The 10,878-nt window shown below is 37.6% G+C and overlaps 1 pseudogene; it reads left to right on the plus strand.

The window, feature by feature from the left end:
- The window catches only part of LOC115935769 (kinesin-like protein KIF27), a 38,148-nt pseudogene extending 30,534 nt beyond the window's left edge, over positions 1-7,614 (plus strand).
- The last annotated feature ends 3,264 nt before the right edge of the window (positions 7,615-10,878 follow it).

Below are 10,878 nucleotides of genomic sequence, written 5' to 3' on the forward strand. Positions count from 1 at the left end.
AAGTAATCGTAAATTAGAGTCAGAGGACAGTTCACACTACATTTAGTTAAATAACTTTTATCAAAAAATGATGAGTATTTTTGGATAGCAGTATAACCAGCTATATAAATATAATAATAGGCTGGCCGCGGTGGCTCACGCCTGTAATCCCAGCACTTTGGGAGGCCAAGGCAGGCGGATCATTTGAGGTCAGGAGTTCGAGACCAGCCTGGCCAACATGGTGAAACCCTGTCTCTACTAAAAATACAAAAATTAGCTGGGCTTGGTGGCGTGTGCCTGTAATCCCAGCTACTCAGGAGGCTGTGGCAGGAGAATTGCTGGAACCCAGGAGGCGGAGGTGGCAGTGAGCTGACATTGTACCACTGCACTCTAGCCTGGGTGACAGAGCGAGACTCTGTCTAAATAAATAAATAGTATAATAAACTGTCTCTGGTGATTATTCATCCCCTGAGCTTTAGACTCCTGTTTTCTACTGCCACAAGTTTGCCAGTCTAGTTCAGGGACGGTTGCCTATTCAGAGCAAATCAAAACCAAGCTTTTAGGGTCACTAGCTGGACTTAGAATCAAAAGAGATATAGAAATATCTTTATTCTATTTTTTCTGTTCTATATATTAATAAGAAAAGAATTTAAAAGGAATTAATCTTGAATAAGTTCAGGTTAGTGAAAAAGGAGAGAGTTAGCTTTGGATGAAAAGATTCTTAAGAGACATAACAAATCAAATGTATTGTGGACCTTGTTTAGATCCTGATTTAAATAAACCAATTGTGAGACACATTTTGAGGCAGTTGGGGAAGTCTGAATATGGACTGATTAGTGTTAATATTGTTAGTGTGATAATGACTTTTTGGTTATGTCCATATTTTGTGTGAATGCTGATTGCAGTATGTATAAGTAAAAAGAGGAATTTAACAAAATGAAGTATGTATAGGTGAGATGAATGACATCTGGGATTGCTTTATAATATTTAAGCAAAGTAAAACAAAAGACATATTTGAAGCAGCTGTGACAAAATCTTGATAACTTTTAAATCTGGGTGATGGGGGTTCATTTTATTATTTTTTTTGTTATATTTAAAAATTTTCATAATAATTTGAAAAAGGAATTCAAGCAGACAGATTATTGGTAGCAGGAGGCTGGAGTATACTAAGCAAGAGGACAAACAGTCACTCCAAATATCCTTCTTAACTGAGTTTGATGCCAGCAAAGCTCAACTACAAATTCAGAGGACCAGAAATGTCACTCTAAAACGCCAAAGATTGAACCAGTGAGACTGACTGGCAGCAGATGGGAACAGTCATTAAGGAACTAATCATTAAGAGGCCTGATGGCAAGCTGTGTTTGATGGGGGTGGGTGGGGACAACTGGGTTTTTAATGCTATACCTTAAATAGTATCACCGCCTGGCTGGATTTTAAAGTAGAGTATTTTTATGTTTTTGATGTTTAACTTCTTTTTACATAATTTATACTAATAATAATTATTATTATGGTTAAGATAACGATGCCAAGTCTGTAAGCAAGCAGTATACTTTGAAAGTAACAAAGCTAGAGCATGATGCAGAACAGGCAAAAGTCGAACTAACTGAAACACAAAAGCAGCTACAGGAGCTGGAAAACAAAGATCTTTCTGATGTTGCAATGAAGGTAAAATTACAGAAAGAGTTTCGTAAAAAGATGGATGCTGCAAAGCTGAGAGTTCAGGTAATTTTAAAAATGTAATTGAGAAAACTTATTTAAGCTTTCTTGCTTCTGAGGATTCTTGTACTGAGTTAGGAAAGAAGTGGGATTCAGTTTATACCAGCAAGAGAAACTGGGTATCAACTTTTCTTTTGTAGTGTGCTGGTCGATTTACATATTTTACAATCTGGGTAGTATATTTCTTAATTCAAGAAGTATATTCTTTCAATCATCATATCAAAAAACCACATGGTAAGAAATAAACATAACCACGAAACAGTGTTTTTTTCTGAAGGACAAAGGATTAAATAATGGTTAAATAATACAAATAAAACAGCTGGTACATATATGACACTTTGTAGATACTCAACAAATGGGAACTATTTCGAGATATGGTTTTCCCAAACCATAACTGATTGGCTTAAGAAAGGTTAATAACTTTGTGTACTGCAACTCATCCTTAACTTGCTAATGCCTGGTTTTAGCTTTAACTTTAGAAATAGCTACAGTTAAAAATTCTATTCTATGAGAAATATTCCATCACATAGAGATTTTGTGTGATGAAGCCATTTCCAGGTGCTTTGGAGATAGTCACAGTGCTTTGTTAGTCTGATCATAATGAGCTTTCTAGGATGTGTCCTCTATTTCTTTATCTCTCATGGTCTACTGCTTTCTTTCATGTTATAGAAGCATTTTTATATTTTTCCATTTTAGGTAGAGTTGTAATTAACCTATTCACAGCATTATTATTATTATTGAACTATGCCACAGTTATTTGCTTTCAACAAAATAGATGTTTACAATATACCTCTGGTGTGCCTGATATATTGTAATATACCAGTATATTCTGGTGTGACAGGCCAGAAAAGTCCCTCCCGGGGTTTCTATTGCCACCTCAAACATCTGGATATTTCCACTAAAAGTTGTTACCTAAATAGCTTCTCAGGTCAACATCAAGTTAAAATAATACGGCTTGAATGTTTGAACTGCTTAAAGGAGGACATAGGGTGGTTATCTATGTCACACCTTCCATTTTCCTTCAGCGTAGTTATTTCCACTTTGGAATTCACCTTTCCATGCTTTGCTTCCTGCTGTATATCCTTTTCTGCTAAGAGTACTGATAAGGAAAGAAAATGAAAGGTGTAGAACTTTACCTCAAAAGAAACATCTGATACAGCAGAGGACAGAAACAAGACATAGTTTTAGAAATTTTGTACCTTTGACATATCCATGCGCTACTCATGGGGATAAGGAGGATGAGGAGGACAGTAGTTACCATTTGTTGAGGGCCTATACATACCAAATGGTTTATACGCATTATTTAATCCTTTGAAGTGGGCATTTTTAGCCATTTTACAAATGTGGAAAGAAAGGTTTAGAAAGGTAAAATAACTCAGTCAGAGTCCCATAGTGGTGATGACAATACCGGTTTTCAGTTCTCTAACATATCATACTTTTTTTTTGAGATGGAGTCTTGCTCTGTTGCTCAGGCTGGAGTGCAGTGGCATGATCTCAGCCCACTGCAGTTGCCTCCTCCCAGGCTCAAATGATCCTCTTGCCTCAGGCTCTCAAATAGCTGGGATTACAGGTGCCTGCCACCACGCCCGCAAATTTTTGTATTTTTAGTAGAGACGCAGTTTCACCACATTGGCCAGGCTGGTCTCAAACTCCTGACCTCAAGTGATCCACCCATCTCGGCCTCAGAAAGTGCTGGGATTACATGTGAGTCACTGCACCCAGCCCTATCATGCTGTTTTAAAATATTGAAATACTAGTATTATTATTGGTATAAAACAGTTATTTCAATTTTTAAAACAAAACATTTTTAAATTAAAAACTTCTAAAACCTATATTTTTAATGTCTTTAGGTATATGTAGAGCGTTACATGCTGCATTAATAGTTTAATGCTGACAGATGCACTTTTGAGCAACTATGAAATAAGTGCAGAAGACAATGGTAACAGTATCTTACTCTTAAGTAAGACTTTCAGGATGTACATTGATATTTTTAATATTATGTGAAAAAGACACTAAAATGCTGGTATTATAATTTTTGCTGCAGTATTGTAATTACTGTCAATTTTAAGTGGCAAAGCCAGTGTCCAAATTTAGGTACTGGAAACGGCAAAGGCCTGTGGCCTCCAAGCCAGTGGTACCCAAAGTAGTCCATCTGCAGATTGTTCTTGTTCTGTGATGAGATAAAGGTCAATCATTGCACAGCTTCCTTGATCAAAAAAGTCTCGCATGAAAACGTCAACCGAATCTAACAGTATGCTGAGGAGTGCAAATTGACAACAATGTCTGTGAACTAGCACTGGTCCACAGATCACATTTTGAGTAGCACTGCTCTAAGCAGCAGTGCCTCTTGGATACTTAGTTTAATTAAAACAAAACTTGCCTATGCTAACACTTTATTGCCAAAATAAAGGAAATAATTGTGGTCTGCATAATTTATGAATGACATCCCTTTACCTTTTTTATGCCACCTAATTGGTACTTAGTGCAATGCTAATCACATTATACAAGTTTAATATATGTTTGGTCAGGACTAAATTGTAACACAAGTATTTTATATTAGTGGTGTGAACACTTTGAAAGTCTAATGCTATCTGTACATAATTTTAGTTAGATGAGAAGGAATTTAAGATAAATGTTAAAATAGTCATTATAATGGTTGGTCACTCTCAGGGAAGATGTTATCAGCTCTGATCATCCTAACTCAGGGATTAACAATTTAGGCTATAGCTGTAGCTAAAAAAACAAGCACAGTGGAATGCTGCGCAGCCACCTGGAACAAATCTATATGAAAAGACCTCTGAGATAAGTAGGAAAAAAGGGAGACAGTAGTCTATATAGAATACATATGCAGCTATTTGCATGCATATGCATACATTTTTTTCTGGAAGAATATTTAAGAAATTGATAATTTTGTGTTGGGAAGCAGGACAGGTAGATTGGGGTGTATGATAAGAGTGACTCTTAAAATATAAATTCAGTTTTATACTGTTTTAACTATTTTTTTAATTAAAATACTTATTAATGAAAAGCAAATCATCTGTTTCATTTTGTTTGTTGTCCACATCAGGAAGTCTCATGATTCTTTATACTTTTACATATGTGATACAAATTATGATGGTTTCCCTAATTGCAAAAATGGAAATGTATGATAGTAAGCAATTGTTTGTGAACCTGTCAAAGATAAATGAAAATCTAGGGAAAATTTCTTCTTTTACCATCAAATGAAAAGATTAAGTTTAGTTGAGGATTGTGAGAGATTCAGTTTTTCATTTTGAAATATTCCATATGATCTCAGGTCTTACAGAAGAAGCAACAAGATAGTAAGAAACTGGCATCACTGTCAATCCAAAATGAGAAACGTGCTAATGAACTAGAGCAGAGTGTAAATCACATGAAGTATCAAAAGATACAGCTACAAAGAAAACTATGAGAAGAAAATGAAAAAAGGAAGCAACTGGATGCAGTAATTAAGCGGGACCAGCAAAAAATCAAAGTAATATTGTCATACATTCCTGCTAAGTATAATATGAAATGTTAAACGGCTCAGAGCTAACAAATCCATGGTCTTCATTCAGTTGGCTTGTGAAGTATCTATCCTTGACCTGCCCTTCACTGCTGTCCTTATTCACTTTAAAGCTTTGTTCATCTACGTAGTAAAACCTATTTATTGAATTTTGAGTACTGTCTTGAAGGCTTTGACTTCACAAAAGAAGGTATAATGATAATTTCTCTTAGTAGGATCCTAACTTTAATTGAAGCTGTCAAAAACATACATTTATAAAGCCAACTTTCTAAATAATACCTATCATTTGAATAGGATTTTCTGTTTTCAAAGTGCTTTGACATGCATTGTCCGTGTGGCTACACAGAAAAAGTACCAGGTAAAGTGGTACCATTTCATTCACAGTGAGCAGAAAAATGATCAGACCTGTATGCACAGCAGTTCTAGAATAGATTGGGCTGGGGAAGAACTTAGCGGTGTCAGCCTAGGCTCTTTGACCAGGCTATCATAGGTTCAAATCCTAGCTCACTCAGTTGCTGGCTGAGAGATTTATTGAGAAAATAAATTTTCTCAAATTTCTCAAAAATTTTACCCTCTCTGAGTCTGTTTATTCTCATCTAAAATGGCCTTAATCCTACTCGTCCCACAGGGCTTTTTTGAAAAAGATGATGATCATAATAACAGACACTTATCTAGTACTATGTGCCAGGCTCTGTTCCGTTGAAATGTTAAGCTGAACCCAAGGCGCGGGACATAATTGGAGATTTCCTAGATATTTTAAAAATTAAGATTTTATTTTTTTAGAGCCGTTTTAGGTTCACAGCAAACTTGAAAGGAAGGTGCAGAGATACGCCATATACTCCCTGTCCCTGCACATGTTTAGCCTCTCCTGTTATCAGTATGCCCCAGATTTCCTAGATTTTCAACAATGGATATAACCTATTTTCCGACCTTAAAAAAAAAAAATCACAGAATTCAGCAATGAAAGGGAACTTAAAGAGCATTTAAACCAACTTACTCATTATTTATTATTAATTTTTAAGTTGTAAAATATATATAACATAAAATTTACCATTTTTTTTCCTTTTTTTTTTTTTTTTTTGAGATGGAGTTTCACTCTTGTTGCTCAGGCTGGAGTGCCATGGTGTGATCTCGGCTCAACGCAACCTCCGCCTCCTGGGTTCAAGTGATTCTCCTGCCTCAGCCTCCTGAGTAGCTGGGATTACAGGTGTGCACCACCACGCCCGGCTAATTTTGTATTTTTGGTAGAGACAGGGTTTCTCCATGTTGGTCAGGCTGGTCTTGAACTCCCGACCTCAGGTGATCTGCCTGCCTCAGCCTCCCAAAGTGCTGGGATTACAGGTGTGAGCCACCGTGCCCAACCCATTTTAACTGCTTTTTAAGTGTATAATTCAGTGGCATTAATTACATTCACAATCTTGTGCAACCATCACCACTATCTATTTCCAAAACATTTTCATCACTCCAGACAGACACTCTGTAATATTATGGAATAGCTCCTCATTTTCCCCTTCCCCCAGCTCTTGGTAATCTCTAATCTACTTTCTCTATGAATTTGCTTATTCTAGATACTTCATATAAGTAGAATTATACAATATTTTACCTTCTGTGTCAGCCTTATTTCATTTAGCATAATATTTTCAAGGTTTGTCCACATTGCAGCATGTACAAGAACTTCATTCCCTTTTATTGGCAAGTAATATTCCATTGTATGGATATGCCACAGTTCTTTATCCATTCATCCATCAATGGACACTTGAGTTGTTTCTACCATTTGGCTATTGTGAATAATGCTGCAGTGAACACTGGCATACAAATAAGTCTCTGTTTTCAATTCCTTTGGGTATGTACCTAGGAGTATGTACCTAGGAGTAGAATTTCTGGGTTATATGGTAAATCTGTGCTTAGCTTTCTGAGAAACCATTGTTCTCCATAGCAGCAGCAGCATTTTACATTTCCGCCAGCAATGTGTGAATGTTCTAATTTCTCCACACTTTTGTCAACACCTGTTTCTTTCCTTTTATTATAGTCATCCGAGTAGGTATGAAGTTGTATCTCTTTTTTTTTTTTTTTTTTTTTTTTTTTGAGACAGAGTCTCTCTCTGTTGCCCAGGCTGGAGTGCAGTGGCATGATCTCGGCTCACTGCAAGCTCTGCCTTCCAGGTTCACACCATTCTCCTGCCTCAGCTTCCCGAGTAGCTGGGACTACAGGCACCCGCCACCACGCCCGGCTAATTTTTTGTATTTTTAGTAGAGACAGGTTTTCACTGTGTTAGCCAGGATGGATGAAGTTGTATCTCATTGTGGTTTTGGTTTGCATTTCCCTAATGACTAATGATGTTGAGCATCTTTTCATGTGCTTATTGGCTGTTCATAAATCTTCTTTGGAGAAATGTCTATTCAGGTTCTTTGTCCACATTTTAATTTGGTTGTTTTTCTTTGTTGTTGAGTTGTATGAGTTCTTTATATATTCTAACATTAAATTCTATCAGATACATGATTTCCAAATACTTTTTCCTATTCTGTAGGTTTTCTTTATACTTTGATAATATCCTTTGATATGCAAAAAATTTTTAGTTTTGTTGAAGTCCAATTTATCTATTTCTTTTGTTGCTTGTGCTTTTTGGTGTCATGTCTAAGAATCCATTGCCTAAATCCAAGGTCATGAAGATTGATGTTTTCTGCTAAGAGTTTTATGGTTTTTGCTTTTATATTTAGGTCATTGGTCCATTTGGGGTCAGTTTTTATATATGGTGTGAAGTAGTGGTCCAGATTTATTCTTTTGCATGTGGAACTCCAGTTGTACCAGTAGCATCTGTTGAAGAGACTGTTCTTTCCTCCATTGAATGGAGTTGGCACCCTTATCAAAAATCAGTCGGAGTGGGAAATAGGGAAATGCTGATAGGGGAAACGGGGAGATGTTGGTCAACTGGTACAAAGTTGCAGTTACGTAGAATAAATAAGTGTTTAAAGATCCATACGTATAAACCACTACACCCTCACTCACATTCTGTGTGTGTGTGTGTGTGTGTGTGTGTGTGTGTGTGATGGAGTTTTGCTCTTGTTGCCCAGGCTGCAGTGCAATGGTGCAATCTCGGCTCACTGCAACCTCCACCTCCCAGGTTCAAGGGATTATCCTGCCTCAGCCTCCCAAGTAGCTGGGATTACGGGCATGCACCACCATGTCCAGCTAATTTTGTATTTTTAACATAGATGGGGTTTCACCACGTTGGCCAGGCTGGTCTCGAACTGCTGACCTCAGGTGATCCACCCACCTTAGCCTACCAAAGTGCTGGGATTATAGGTGTGAGCCATTTTTCCTGGCCACCCTCACATTCTTTGTTTATGAAGTGGAACTTAAATATTCCTGCCAAATCTAAAGCTTTAAAATTTGGCATACCCTTTGATTCACTTACAGGAATTTATCCTAAAGAATTTATCCAAGTGGCATCACATTACCCAAATTCAAACCATACTACAAGGCTATAGTCACCAAAACAGCATAATATTGGTATGAAAATAGGAAATAGACTAATGGAACAGAATAGAGAACCCAGAAATAAAGCCAAATACAGCCAACTGATCTTCGACAAAGCATATGAAAACATAAAGTAGGGGAAAGGACAACCTGTTCAACAAATGGTGCTGGGATAATTGGCAACCCACGTGTAGGAGAATGAAACTGGATCCTCATCTCTCCTGTTATGCAAAAATCAACTCAAGATGGATCAAAGACTTAAATCTAAGATCTGAAACCATAAAAATTCCAGAAGATAACATTGGAAAAATTATTTTAGACATTGACTTAGGCAAAAACTTTCATTACAAGAACCCGAAAGCAAATGCAATAAAAAACAAACAAAAATAAATAGATGGGACTTAATTACACCAAAAAGCTTCTGCACAGAGAAAGAAATAATCAGGCTGGGCGTGGTGACTGATGCCTGTAATCCCAGCACTTTGGGAGACTGAGGCAAGCGGATCACGAGGCCAGGAGATTGAGACCATCCTGGCTAACATGGTGAAACCCCGTCTCTACTAAAAATACAAAAAATTAGCTGGGCATGTTGGCAGGCGCCTGTAGTCCCAGCTACTCAGGAGGCTGAGGCAGGAGAATGGCGTGAACCCAGGAGGTGGAGCTTGCAGTGAGCGGAGACCACGCCACTGCACTCCAGCCTGGGCGACAGAGCGAGACTCCATCGCATTAAAAAAAAAAAATAATCAGCAGAGTGAACAGACAACCCAGAGCGGGAGAAAATCTTCACAATCTATACATCCAACAAAAGACTAATATCTAGAATCTACAAAGAACTCAAACAAATCAGTAAGAAAAAAACAAATAATTGCATCAAAAAATGGGCTAAGGACATGAATAGACAATTCTCAAAAGAAGATATACAAATGACAAACATATGGAAAAATGCTCAATATCACTAATTATCAGGGAAATGCAAATCAAAACCACAATGTAATATCACCTTACTCCTGCAAGAATGGCTGTAATTTAAAAAATCAAAAAATAATAGATGTTGGCATGGATGTGGTAAAAAGGGAACACTTTTACATTGTTGTTGGCAATGTAACCTAGTATAATCACTATATGGAAAAGAGTATGGAGATTCCTTAAATAACTAAAAGTAGATATACCGTTTGATCCAGCAGTCTCACTACTGGATATCTACCAGAGGAAAATAAGTCATTATATGAAAAAGATACAACACATTACACATGTATATTTATAACAGCACAATTCATAATTGCAAAAATATGGAACCAGTCCAAATGCCCATCAACCAATGAGTGGATAAAGGAAGTGTGGTATATATATACCGTGGAATACTACTCAGCCATAAGCAGCAACCTGGATGCAGTTGGAGACTATTATTCTAAGTGAAGTAACTCAGGAGTGGAAAACCAAACATCATATGTTCTCACTTATAAGTGGGTACAGCGTACACTGCTAGGGTGATGATGGGTGCACCAAAATCTCATAAATCACCACAAAAGAACTTATCCGGTAACCAAACATCACGCGTTCCCCAAAAACCTACTGAAATGAAAAGGAAGGAAGGAAAGGGAGGGAGGGAGGAAGCGGGGGGCGGGGAAGGGAGGGGAGGAGGAGGGAGAGAAAGACAAAGAGAAAAAAAAAAAAAGGGAGGGAGGGAGGCAGAAAGAGAAAATGTGACTGGGCTCAGTGGCTCACGCCTGTAATCCTAGCACTTTGGAGGCTAAGGCAGGATGATCCCTTGAGTCCAGGAGTCTGAGACCAGCCTAGGCAACATAGCAATACCCTGTCTCTACACAATTTTTTAAAAAATAGCTGGGTGTGGTGGCACACACCCGTAGTCCCAGCTACTCAGGAAGCTTAGGCAGGAGGATCCCTTGAGCCCAGGAGTTTGAGGCTGCAGTGAGCTATGATCACCACTGCACTCCAACCTGGACAGTGGAATGAGACCCTGTCTCAACCAAAAATAAATAAATAAGAAAGGAAAAAAATATTTGGGTTCTACTTCTACATATAAACCAGAAATCTTTTCTTATTAATCATTGCAATTCATATACATGCTTGGATATGCACAGAATATCACTGAAAGCTAAATAAGGAACCGATAATAATGGTTGCCTCTGGAGAGAACTGCTAGGCTATCTGGTGGAGGTGAG

The sequence above is a fragment of the Gorilla gorilla genome, chromosome 13, assembly GCF_029281585.2.
Source record: "Gorilla gorilla gorilla isolate KB3781 chromosome 13, NHGRI_mGorGor1-v2.1_pri, whole genome shotgun sequence".
In the NCBI taxonomy this organism is placed as follows: domain Eukaryota; kingdom Metazoa; phylum Chordata; class Mammalia; order Primates; family Hominidae; genus Gorilla; species Gorilla gorilla.